Genomic DNA, 14,353 nt, shown 5'->3' on the forward strand with positions numbered 1-14,353 from the left:
TACGTATAACAGATTAAGTATGAATGGCGCAGCAGGTGAACAAGATAAACATGGCAATATATTAGACTGCCTGTTAAGATGGCAGTACAGACCAAAAGTTTGGACACACCTTCTCATTCAAAGAGTTTTCTTTATTTTGATGACTATGAAGGCATCAAAACTATGAATTAACACATGTGGAATTATATACATAACAAACAAGTGTGAAACAACTGAAAATATGTCATATTCTAGGTTCTTCAAAGTAGCCACCTTTTTCTTTGATTACTGCTTTGCACACTCTTGGCATTCTCTTGATGAGCTTCAAGAGGTAGTCACCTGAAATGGTCTTCCAACAGTCTTGAAGGAGTTCCCAGAGATGCTTAGCACTTGTTGGCCCTTTTGCCTTCACTCTGTGGTCCAGCTCACCCCAAACCATCTCGACTGGGTTCAGGTCCGGTGACTGTGGAGGCCAGGTCATCTGGTGCAGCACCCTATCACTCTCCTTCATGGTCAAATAGCCCTTACTTTCAAAGTTTTCCCAATTTTTCGGCTGACTGACTGACCTTCATTTCTTAAAGTAATGATGGCCACTCGTTTTTCTTTACTTAGCTGCTTTTTTCTTGCCATAATACAAATTCTAACAGTCTATTCAGTAGGACTATCAGCTGTGTATCCACCTGACTTCTCCTCAACGCAACTGATGGTCCCAACCCCATTTATAAGGCAAGAAATCCCACTTATTAAACCTGACAGGGCACACCTGTGAAGTGAAAACCATTTCAGGGGACTACCTCTTGAAGCTCATCAAGAGAATGCCAAGAGTGTGCAAAGCAGTAATCAAAGCAAAAGGTGGCTACTTTGAAGAACCTAGAATATGACATATTTTCAGTTGTTTCACACTTGTTTGTTATGTATATAATTCTACATGTGTTAATTCATAGTTTTGATGCCTTCAGTGTGAATCTACAATTTTCATAGTCATGACAATAAAGAAAACTCTTTGAATGAGAAGGTGTGTCCAAACGTTTGGTCTGTACTGTATATAAAGATTAAGTATGAATGTTGCAGCAGGTGAACAAGATAAATGCAGCAATATATTAGGCATCCTGTTGAGACTGAGTCTGACGCACAGTAAGTCTATGTATAACAGAACAGATTAAGTATGAATTGGCGAGGCAGATGAACAAGATGCACAGGGCGATTACACTCAGTCTGCACTGTCCCTGCAGTCTCCCTATTCTCTCAAAAAACTCTCCCTACGATATCCTTGCACTCTCCCTCGAATATTCTTTTTTTAACTGGTTGTAGTAACACTGTCCCTATCGCATTCGCGCTTGTCACATGTTTCCCTAAGCGCAGCTCACAGTGAAATGGCGAATGAGGCTTTTATAGGGCTGTGACATCACAGGGGATGGCTAACTGCGGATTGGTTGGCTGCTAAGCATTTTTTTGTGATCTTGTGTTCCTGGGCTTCTTACTTTCACTTTTTAACAAGTGTAGCCGCCATTTTAGGGGGAAAATGATTTGTTGCCACAAAGGTTGAGGAAATTCAGATTTGTTTTGAGGGAATAGCAGAGGGAATAGTTGAGTCTCCCTGCAAACTACAGACTGACAATTGCTGCAGTCTACTTTGTGAATGCATCTAAGCTACCGACTATAGCTTGGCAACAGATTGAAGACTGAATTCGGGAGATGGGAGAGATTCAGATAATAATATTACGATATTACTATGAACTATTATTAGTATATACACTAGCTAATAACTGCAAATACAAACAACATGTTGTTATAATAGTTTCCTGTTTCATCCATATTGCAAGAGGCATAGTAACCATTCTCAATATTAGTATGCCAATGAGAGCCTCTCCTCGGTAATTATAGGCCAGCCATGTGCTTCCAAAGATTACATTCTGTACAAAGCGGTTTTTGTGATGGATACTATGGCAAGCATCCATGTGGCAACAAAATAATCACAATGGAAGTTAATGCTGTTATTGGCTTTTCTTACTTACTGAAACAAGAACAATTACAATTTTACACTTGTAAAACATAAATATCCTACATGTTCCCTTGCGATCTGCATGGAACTATGGCGCTCAACATCGTTTGTCAGGGTTTTCCACTTTCCATGATACAAACAATAACATTCAAGTGATTTATTCATGTTTTCCAGTGGGCCACGTAATAATTACAAATGAACAAAATGAGTGCAATAATCAAAATGTATGATTTTCAGTCACTTGATGCTATTACAGAAATGGTTTAAAGTTTCCCTTTATAGGTTCTGTTTGCAATTAACAGTTGGAATCGTTATTTTGCTGTTGCCAAAAAAAAAGACAACATTAAGAAGATGAAAATCCCAATTGGCCCTTTGCTGTATTTTTTTGCCTACTAAATATATAGGGGCACATTTATTAACAGCTTTGTGCCACTTTGGTAGAATAAAAAAGTCACAAATTTTGGTACATACTTCTTGACTCCATTTGAAAAGTGTCATTAAAAGTGGGCGGGGTTAACCAGGAGGAAACGGGGTCACCATTGGTCCTACAAAAGTATTATTAATGGTGATAGAAATTGGAACAAATCTACAAATGCAAGTGTCAAAGTTACATTTCTGTCATTAGAACAGCAGAAAATGCACACACACACACACACACACCTTTTTTTCTTCTTTTTTCTTTCTTCCTCTTTTTTTGTTCCTTTTTTTCTTTTTCTTTCTCTGTATTTATCCTGGTCTCCTTTGTGGTACTATATGGCTGGTCAAACTTTGACTGTCATACCCTGATCTTGTCAATAGTCTCCACACTCCTCCCCGTTGTTGCATGACAGCTAAGGCTACGTTCACACAAGCGTTTTTACTGGATCCGGCAGGGCTCCATTACTGATAATACAGCCGTCTGCACCCGTTATGAACGGATCTGGTTGTAATATCTATAACATACACAAGACCGGATCCGTTTTCTATTGTGTCAGATAGTGTCAGATAAAACTGATCCATCCCCATTGACTTGCATTGTGGGTCATGATGGATCCGTCTTGCTCCACATCCCAGGATGGAAAGAAAACCGCAGCATGCTGTGGTTTGCTCTCCAGTATGGGAACACAACTAAACAGAACGGAATGGGGAGACCCTCAACACTGGAAAATAGAAACGCTAGTGTGAAAGTAAGTGAGCTCCAAAGCAGTTTGAGCAGTTTATATCTTACTGCCTTTATCAGGCCTTATGTTAGCCTAAATAAGTTATGCTTATTCCTTGCTATATCTGCATTTCTCTTGTGAAAACCTAACAAATTACACAGGTTTTAAAAAAATAAATCAATTTGGCACATTAGTTTAAGACTGGTTTAAGAAAAGAAATGCATCTCCCCCATAGAGTCATAAAATTGGGCAAAAAAAATAAAAAAACATTGTGGAGAAAATCAAGTCCTGGACTCCTGAATTCTGTCTTCAAAAAGTCAGAAAGAAATTGTGAGGATATAAAGATGCAGAGAGGGTCGCTCCCATATTGACTGACCCTGATCTCATCTAATCAAAGTGAACACCCTAATAGTTGTGCCTCGACGGGATCACAATGTTCTTTTCGAACTCGTGACCACTCATCGAGTGAAACTTCTGCTGAGGAGCAGCTAAAAATCCTCCTCACAATCTTATGGGGACCAGCTTACCATGACTAGGGCGGCCAACATGGTGCCTGCATCTTCACCTCCTTCACCACAACTGTCTCCATCTCCAAGTGAAGATGGGCTAGCACCAAACACTACAATTGAGGGCTCATTCACATGACCGTATCTGTTTTTGCGGTCAGCAAATTGTGGATCCAGAAAACACGGATACCAGTCGCCTGTGTTCTGCATTTTGCAGATCGGATTGTTATTCTCCTGTGTAGACATGCCTATTCTTGGCCGCAATTACAGACAAAAATAGGACATGTTCTATCTTTTTTGCGGGGCCACGGAATGGAAGTACGGATGCGGACATCCACGGTGTGCTGCCCTTTTTCTTGGCCCATTTGAGATGAACGGGTCCGCATCCGCCCCGCTATTTTGAAATATACGGTTGTGTGAATGGGCCCTGAGTCAGACCTGGGCAGTAATGTTATGGACTATAAATAACCTAGCCATAGGAGTGGCAAAAGACACTGGAACACCCAATCCAGACATCTTTGAGCAAACTATAGGCTGGTATCTCATACTTTTGCACATGTGGAGGATGTAGAGCGAAGATTAACTGAGCTGGAAAATTTCAGTGAGAATCTGTAGGACAAATTGCAATTGGTCAAGAAAATGTAAAATTAGGAGACAGAATGGAGGATATTGAAAATAGGTTTTGTAAAAATACGTGCAGTGGACCTGTCGGAGAGCATTAAGGCGTCTGAGTTGCAAAGTCTTTGTGAGAGCTTCCCGATGCCCTAGGACACTACTGCACAGTGTAGAGAGTCCATAGGGCTCTTTCACATCTGTATTTAGCTTTCTGTTCTTCTGATCTGTCAGAAGAACAGAAAAAAAAAAAATCCTTTAGGCCTCATGCACACGGCCGTTACGTGCATTAATGCACGGGCAACATCCGTGCAGCAGGCCAGACCCATTAAACTTGAATGGGTCTGTGGTCTGTCCGCACAGCAAAAAATATGACATGTCATATTTATTTGCGGTGCGGAACAACGGAAAGAAACACCACAAAAGCACTCCGTAGTGCTTCCGGTGTTCCGTTCCGTGACTCCGTTCCGCATCTCCGGAATTGCGGACCCATTCAAGTGGGTCCGCATCCGTGATGCGTGGTGCACACGGCCGGTGGCCGTATTGCAGCCCGCAAACGGCCGTGTGCATGAGGTCTTATTTTGAGCATCAGTTATGATCAGTTTGTGTTACTTCCGTGAGAGATCAGTTATTTTTGATGGGAGAAAAAGTCCTGCATGCAGTGACACAAACTGATCATAACTGATGTGCAAAAAAAGATGGATCAGTTATTTTTAGTGCAAATTGATGCTAATGGAGCATAACTGATGTTCAAAATAAAAGATTCATTTATTCTGTTCTTCTGACAGATCAGAAGAACAGAAAGCTAAACAGTGATGTTAAAGAGCCCTTAACGAAAGCCAGGGGTGGTGCATGCCTCTGTAGGGCACCCATGCTCACTGCACATGTCCGGATCGCGGGAAGTGCAATGAAGTCTTCTGCGCTGTCGCGAGATTTCCCTCTGCTAGCGCTGACCTCAAGACACATCACGTGGCAGTGTGATACAAGCAGAGGGGAGGTCTTAGAGAAGGATATGGGTTGGAGAGCGGGAAGATGAAGTGTGACTCCCCTCATCCTGACCAACGCCCCAATGACTCCATCAGTTTCCTTTTGCTGACGTCAGATACAATTTAAAAGGAATCAATGGAGGATTTTCCATCGTGTCTTTTCTTCACTTTTACCCCACAAATAATTTTTTTCTTGTCTTTCAGTACAATATATGGTAAATGACATGGTGCTATTAACAGTAGGACTTGCCTGCAAAAAATAAGCCCTCATATGGCTATGTGAACAAAAAATGTAAAAAGTTGTGGCTTTAGGAAGGTAGAACAGAAAAACCAGAGAATGAAAAAACTAAAATTAGGCCCTGTCCTAAAGGGTTACCCCATCCCCCCAAGCCCTGCAGGACCTGTTGGGTGAAGCATACTTACCTGCTTCCTAACACTTGGTTTCAGCTCTCAGGCTCCAGCGCAGTCATCTCTGGTAAAGACAGGGGTCATGCGGGATGAGACAGAGATGACGTGTTCCCCCATGCAGTCTTTGGTTACATGCCGCTTAGAGGACATTTACAGCTTTGTCATTGGGTGTAGCAACTCACATGACCACGTCTATACCGAATGTTGACATGTGCCGCTGGACGGTAGGAGCTGGAACCAAGCATCGATGAGCTGGTAACCCCTTTAACCATTTTTTACTCCCCGCCCTTCCAAAGCCATAACGTTTTTATTTTTTCATTCACATAGCCATATGAGGTCTTGTGTTTTGCGGCAAAATATGCACTTTCTAATGGCCACCATCAATGTGGTGGGAAGTGGGGAAAAAATTCCAAATGGCATTCCACAGTATTAGTTTTTTTTTACACCGTTTCCTATTTGCTAATTTTTCCTTTGCATAGCCATATTCTGACCCCCATAACTTTTTTACTTTTATGTGCACGGAGCTGTGTGAGGAAATTTTTTGCCGGATGATCTGTACTTTTCATTGATACCATTCAATTTAGTGAGAGGTGAAGTAACCAAAATAATGGGCCATTTTGCCTTTTTTTTCGCTTCGCTGTTTGCCATATGGTATAAATATTTTTTTTAATATTTTAATAGTATGGGTGTTTGCGCACACTGTGATGCCCATGATGTAAATTTTTATTTTGGGGAAAGGTGGCTGATTTTAAAAATATATAAAAAATATATATATATAAAAATTTAAAACTTTTTTCTTTTTTACACTTTTTAATAGTTCCCCGACGGAACTATAGCAATCAATCATTAGATTGCTTCTTTCATAGATTTCAATGCATTAGCATTGGAGTCTATTAAAATAAGGGCTCCTGCATACGACCATTGTCAGCTGGTGCCCATATTGCGGCCTCCCAAACAGAGGGTCTGCAATATACAGGCACTGGCCATTTGTTTACCGCATGACAGATGCAGACCCATTCACTTAATTGGATCCTCAATCCGGAAGGTGCGGTGCGGAACGGAGGCACGGAACCCCACGGAAGCACTACGGATGTGGATCACGGACCCCATTCAAACAAATTTATTGTCCACAGCACAGGCCTGGCCGGCACACGAGCAAAGCATAAGTGTCACGAGTTGGAGGTCCCAGGAGAGACGTCTGCGTCGTCAAGCAAAAACACACAGCAATACGGTACAGACACAACAGAGTTTATTGCAGAAACAGAATCCAAGGAGGGAAACACAGGGAAATTGAGAGCTCTATGTACCGTCCGCACAGTGGGAGAAAAAACCCCACTGCGCCACTGTCTAGTAATACTCCAGAGGGGAGTGACTAAGCAACTCCTGGTATTCACTAGGGCCCCAGATGGTAGGGTTAGGCTTTGCCGCAGGGAGTTGCCAGGGTCCATTCTGGAGCGTGAACTAGACAGTGACAACAGGAGCAAAACGGACAACAGGTACCAGAAGGTACCGACGGTACATAGGCAAACATAACAAACAGGCAACTAAAAATACAAGCAGGAGTTCACGCAAGGGAACAGGAGTGGCAATGAGCAGAGAAGGACTAGCTCCACCAGTGGTATACTGCGTGGCCTTGCCCATAGCACTCTGCAGCAAGGGCTTGCTGAACAGAGACATATAACATAAACAGGCAAATACACTGCTCAAAAAAATAAAGGGAACACAAAAATAACATCCTAGATCTGAATTAATTAAATATTCTTCTGAAATACTTTGTTCTGCTGACAACAAAATCACACAAAAAAAAAAAAATGGAAATCAAATTTTTTAACCCATGGAGGTCTGGATTTGGAGTCACACTCAAAATTTAAGTGGGAAAACGCACTACAGGCTGATCCAACTTTGATGTAATGTCCTTAAAACAAGTCAAAATAAAGCTCAGTAGTGTGCGTGGCCTCCACGTGCCTGTATGACCTCCCTACAACGCCTGTGCATGCTCCTGATGAGGTGGCGACGGTCTCCTGAGGGATCTCCTCCCAGACCTGGACTTAAGCATCTGCCAACTCCTGGACAGTCTGTGGTGCAACGTGACGTTGGTGGATAGAGCGAGACATGATGTTCCAGATGTGCTCAATTGGATTCAGGTCTGGGGAACGGGCGGGCCAGTCCATAGCATCAATGCCTTCATCTTGCAGGAACTGCTGACACACTCCAGCCACATGAGGTCTAGCATTGTCTTGCATTAGGAGGAACCCAGGGCCAACCGCACCAGCATATGGTCTCACAAGGGGTCTGAGGATCTCATCTCAGTACCTAATGGCAGTCCGGCTAACTCTGGCGAGCACATGGCGGGCTGTGCGGCCCTCTAAAGAAATGCCACCCCACACCAATACTGACCCAATGCCAAACCGGTCATGCTGGAGGATGTTGCAGGCAGCAGAACGTTCTCCACGGCATCTCCAGACTCTGTCACATGTGCTCAGTGTGAACCTGCTTTCATCTGTGAAGAGCACAGGGCGCCAGTGGCAAATTTGCCAATCTTGGTGTTCTCTGGCAAATGCCAAATGTCCTGCACGGTGTTGGGCTGTAAGCACAACCCCCACCTGTGGACGTCAGGCCCTCATATCACCCTCATGGAGTCTGTTTCTGACCGTTTGAGCAGACACATGCACATTTGTGGCCTGCTGGAGGTCATTTTGCAGGGCTCTGGCAGTGCTCCTCCTGTTCCTCCTTGCACAAAGGCGGAGGTAGCGGTCCTGCTGCTGGGTTGTTGCCCTCCTACGGCCTCCTCCACGTCTCCTGATGTACTGGCCTGTCTCCTGGTAGCGCCTCCATGCTCTGGACACTACGCTGACAGACACAGCAAACCTTCTTGCCACAGCTCACATTGATGTGCCATCCTGGATAAGCTGCACTACCTGAGCCACTTGTGTGGGTTGTAGACTCCGTCTCATGCTACCACTAGAGTGAAAGCACCGCCAGCTTTCAAAAGTGACCAAAACATCAGCCAGGAAGCATAGGAACTGAGAAGTGGTCTGTGGTTACCACCTGCAGAACCACTCCTTTATTGGGGGTGTCTTGCTAATTGCCTATAATTTCCACCTGTTGTCTATTCCATTTGCACAACAGCATGTGAAATTGATTGTCACTCAGCGTTGCTTCCTAAGTGGACAGTTTGATTTCACAGAAGTGTGATTGACTTGGAGTTACATTGTGTTGTTTAAGTGTTCCCTTTATTTTTTTGAGCAGTGTACAAGCAGGCAACTAAAAACACAAGCAGGAGTTCACGCAAGGGAACAGGAGTGGCAATGAGCAGAGAAGGACTAGCTCCACCAGTGGTATACTGCGTGGCCTTGCCCATAGCACTCTGCAGCTAGGCGCGCTGCAGCAAGGGCTTGCTGAACAGAGACATATGAATACACACAAGGTAACTAAAACATAACTGGCAGAACAGATAACAGAAAGACGAGAAAGAGGACAAGTAGGAAACCCACAGAGCACAGACAGACACGGATCCCATGGGTCAGCAGCATGGAAGAGTGAGTACAAACAATGAACAGGACAAAAACACACACCAGGAGAGCTGACCCAGAACTGAGGAAACCTCAGCCTTAGGCCTCATGCACACGGCCGTGTTCCGCGGCCGAGAGCGGTGCGTGGTAACCCGCTGGGATTCCTGCTGACAGCAGGAGCGGACGGCGTCATTGGTTGCTATGATGCCGTGCACTTCATGCCGCCGCTGCACTACAGTAATACACTCGTATGATCTATACGAGTGTATTACTGTACAGTAGCGGCGGCATGAAGCGCACGGCGTCATAGCAACCAATGACACCGTGCGCTCCTGCTGTCAGCAGGAATCCCGGCCGGGTTACCATGGACCGCTCTCGGCCGCAGAACACGGCCGTGTGCATGAGGCCTTATATACAGGTTCCATGGGTGCAGCAGAGAGGCCACACCCATGGAGCAGACAGAGAGGATTAACTCCAGATAGGAACACAGGGGAGTTAACCCATAAAGAATCACAAACACACAGGAACGGAACTGCAGCGAGAGCATAGACAGAAGGTCACAGCCAGAGGTAACGACTGTGACAATAAGCACTTACACTAAGTTTCTATGGAGCCCTGCCACAGGCTTCCTATAGGAGCTAATGTTCGGCAGCCCTGTACCACTCCTGAGTACAGGGGCTGACGCACACACACACTCCTGCTCCCCTGATTCTTGCCGGGGGGAGCCAGAGTATGGCCGGGAGCGTGTTCTCCTGGTCTTTAACTTTCCAGATGCCGTGGTCACATTTGACCACGGTATCTGAAGGATTAAATGTATGCAATCAACAATAACATTAACGTGATTAGTCCCCAATTAGTTTAAAACAGCAGGCACCCGGTGGCTATGGTCCCACTCCGCTTGCGAGCGGCGCAGTTTTTAAATGCCGAATCAACGATGTAAACGTACGTGGGGTAGTCGGGAAGAGGTTAAGGTAGTCCTATCCCCGCAGCAGTCTCTGAGGCCGTACCGTCATAGGATTTTTAAGGAAATCCAATTACCAGTGACCAATAGTTATACCATAATATATATTTATTGAGCACACATAAACACCTCTTACAAGTCAACACAGTTGGAGACTGAACATGTATTTGTCATTTACCTTTAATGAAATTTGAGCATACAACCAGACAGCTAAATTAACTTCAGACATTAGAGAGGTCAATAACAATACAGTATATATAATACACTTTTGAAAGGCTAATACTTGGGTTTTAAATATAAAAAAAAAAAATCATTACATGTCATCTTATTTCCATTTGTAGTCCAATACTCTTTTCAATCTGAGAATGTAGAATTATTTCTAATAAGTTCTTCTTCATCGCGAGTATACTGAACTTTACTCACATAATGCTGTGACTACAGTTTAGCAGACGCGCAGTGAGATGGGAATACATAGCATCACAAATCATTATGTTCACAGAGGAGCAGTGTTCAGTCTGGGGAATACAGCTCCCATATGGAGTGCGTTTCCTGGACTCAATATGCTTGTGTGAAACTGGCCATTAGCAAACTTAGCAAAGTACTAAATGGAATGGGTGGACTACATTACCAAGAAAGATTACCACAATTACTAAGCTTAGAAAAAAAGTAGATGAGACCTAACAGCTATATAAAAATATATCAAAAGGTCAATAAAGAGATCTCTCCCATCATTTATTTATATCCAGGACTGTGACAAGGGGACATCCTCTGCATCTGGAGGAAAGAAGGTTTCTCCACCAACATAGAAGAGGATTCTTTACGGTAAGACTATGGAACTCTCTGCCTGAGGAGGTGGTGATGGGGAGTTCACTAAAAGAGTTCAAGAGGGGCCTGGATGTATTTCTGGAGTGTAAGAATAGCTCAAGTTATGGTTACTAGATTTTAAAGTCGAGTTATTGATCCAGGGAGATATTTTGACTGTGAGATTTGGAGTTAGGAAGGATGCTTCTAGGTCATTTTGCCTTCTGGATCACCTTCGCAAGATAAGCCTGATTTCACAACACTGGTGTTTATTAGGGTATATGCAAGCGGTGCGTATTACCCACAGATTTACAAGTACCAGTTAAGTAGATGAGATTTAAAAAATCTGATGTACACGGTGTGGAAATTTTCAGCACGGAAATGGACATGTGGTGTGGATTTTGACGCCCGCAGCATGTCAATAGTTTGTGTGGATTTTCAGTACAGATTTCGACCCTTGTAATGCAAGGGTTGAGATCTGAGGCAAATCCCTATTCAAATCTGCAAGTTATGCACGCAGAGTTTGGTGCGAATATGCAGCAAAAGCAGCACAAAAATCAGCATAAACTACACTGCTGTGTGCATATACCGTTACGGAATAAACACGCAGTAATGTAGTTTGCACAGATTTTCTTGAGGTTTTCACACCAAATCGACATGTGCTAGTTGTAGATTTTGATAAGGATTTTCCTGAGATCATCCCCTTTTCATCGCCATTGAAATTCTGCACAAACAACTGACATACTGAAGACTTCGAAATCCACACCACAGGTCAATTTTCACACCCTGTACATGAGATCCTGAAAATGTCACCAATTTAGCTAGTATTGTATTACGCTGAGGATTTTCTGCAAGGAAAATCTGAACATAAAACATACCGTGTGAATATACCTTTAGGTGTTTTTGGTGCATTTGTTTTGCAGGTGTTTTTAGGCAAAAAAATAAAAAATAAAAAGCCAACTCCAGATGTAATATGAAAGTCTATGGGAAATCTTAAACACAAGACAAACAGGCATTTTCTTGTCATGCCGTTTTTACCCTTGAGGTGTTTCTTTTATGTGAATGACATTTTTTTCCAAATTGTTTTTGTAGGCTTTATTTCGCAGTTTAAAAAATTTTAAAATAAAAAAAATAAGCAGTGTTTCAGTTTTTTTTTTTAATGCCGTGTTTGACTTTTCTTCTAGAACATGACAAAGAGGAAATTACATTACATGGGGCACATACCAAAAAAAAAAAAAAAAAAAAAATTGACATGCAAAAAACTGTATCTCATCTTATATCCAGACTACTGTTGCTTTTGTCAGAGTGTATTTCCGGAAGTCCCATAGCAGCGAAAGGAGAACGCAGCCAATACAGTGCTCTCCTTTCACGGCAAGGCCCCATTCTTCAGATAGGAGCAGGTCCCACACCCATTGGACAATTTTGGCTTATTCTAATCAGTATGCCATAAATGTCCAGATGGGACAAACCCTTTAAGTGAATGGTGATAAGCTGCAATACTATACTCACAGACTACCTACACACACACACACACACACACAAACAAAAGCAGCCCAGTTTCTATAAAAATATATATTTTTAAAAGTCTGCTTTCTTTCCCCCAATCTCATACAACTGCTTTAAATTTTGCATTATCCATTACCAGTGCTCTTTTTTTTTGTTCTGTGACCTCTAGATTGGCTGCCAGCTTCTAAGGCTTATTTCACATGAGTGATATGGAATGAGTCAGGGTCTATTCAGGAAAAAAAATGATGGTTTTGCACACGTTTAATTAGTTTCATCTGCGATTGCATTCAGTCTTAGTTTTTTCAGCGCAGCTTAAATCAGTTTTTGATGGATTTTCCCACGCAGATGAAGGAAAAAAAGAATATTCATCAGTGAAAAATGAATTGCATCTGGATGCCTACCGTTTTTTTACGCAAGCCCCGTTTATTTCTATGGGGCCAAAAATTCTGTAATTTTTTCCTGAAAGCAGAGAAGATCAGGGCTAAAACAACGCTTATGTGCACAGACCCATTTAAATGAATAAGTCAGGATTTAGTCCGGATGCTATGCGTTCACTACACGCAATGCATCCGGCTGGGAAAACTCCCTCATGTGAAAGAGGCCCAAGACTACCCGTATGCGCAGTGGAATTTGGCAGAGAAACTGGGAAGCAGCAAGTAAGAGGGAGGAGGACTAAAAGGAGATCACCAGGTACTTTAACTATACATTCCTCATATGAAGTAAAAGTTTTATGAAGAACATTATGAAAAACATTAAAGTGGCGATTTATCATAATAGGACATCAATTTTGCTTTGAGTTTGCATTGCCAAAAGTTGTGCCAAATTTATCAAAATGGTCCACATTGCTTGATAAACTTGGCAGATCTTTAAAGTGAACCTATCACTGGGATTTTGTGTATAGAGCTGAGGACATGGGTTGCTAGATGGCCGCTAGCACATCCACAATACCCAGTCCCCATAGCTCTGTGTGCTTTTATTGTGTAAAAAAAAACCTGATTTGATACATATGCAAATTGACATCAAAGAGTCATATCTTACTTGTGTGGCCAGAGAAGAGTCATATTTTCAAGCTCTGACTCATCCCAGGTTAATTTGCATATGTATCAAATAGTTTTTTTTACACAATAAAAGCACACAGAGCTATGGGGACTGGGTATTGCGGATGTGCTAGCGGCCATCTAGCAACCCATGTCCTCAGCTCTATACCCAAAATCCCGGTGACAGGTTCCCTTTAACCCTAACAGTTTTGGCATTTTGTTTACACCACATACTGGAGAATGTGATTTTTATTCGGCAGTGATAAATCTGGAGTAAAACTAAGCGACATAGGAAACCACACCCAATTTCCAAAATTGTGGTGACAAAATGCACCAAATTTTATAAAAGTTGTAACAAGTCAAGTCAGAGTTATGGAGTGCAGTGCGTGATAAATTGCCTCTATATATCCCCAAGTAGTAAAGCTTATACACGTCAATGAATCACAGAGAACATGGACAGATCACGTATCCAGTGATTTGAAGGATTTATTCACACATCCTTGGAAAAACAACGACATGCAGTATTTTAGTCCATGATACGGACCAAACGCTCCCATTGAAGTCTATGGGGCGGTGAAATCCACAGACAGAAAAGTGATGGGATTTGTGTTCTTTCAGTGGTCTTTACGGACCATTGGTAGGAGATGCTCTAGAAATCCCCTTTTCAGCCTAGCAATGCACATGGAATATGAATAACATATAGACAGCAAAAAAAAAAAAAAAAAGACACACGGACCAACAATGAACCGTTCACAGACATCTTCATAGATGAAACACTGACAGGCTTGTCAGGGACAAGGATGTGTGAATAAGTCCTAAGTCAGGGCAGACAGAAAATACACTGCTCAAAGATGTATTAATTATGTATACAAATTTGTTTTATATACCCAAGACATTCAAACAA

Source organism: Bufo bufo, chromosome 2, assembly GCF_905171765.1.
Source record: "Bufo bufo chromosome 2, aBufBuf1.1, whole genome shotgun sequence".
Lineage (NCBI taxonomy): Eukaryota > Metazoa > Chordata > Amphibia > Anura > Bufonidae > Bufo > Bufo bufo.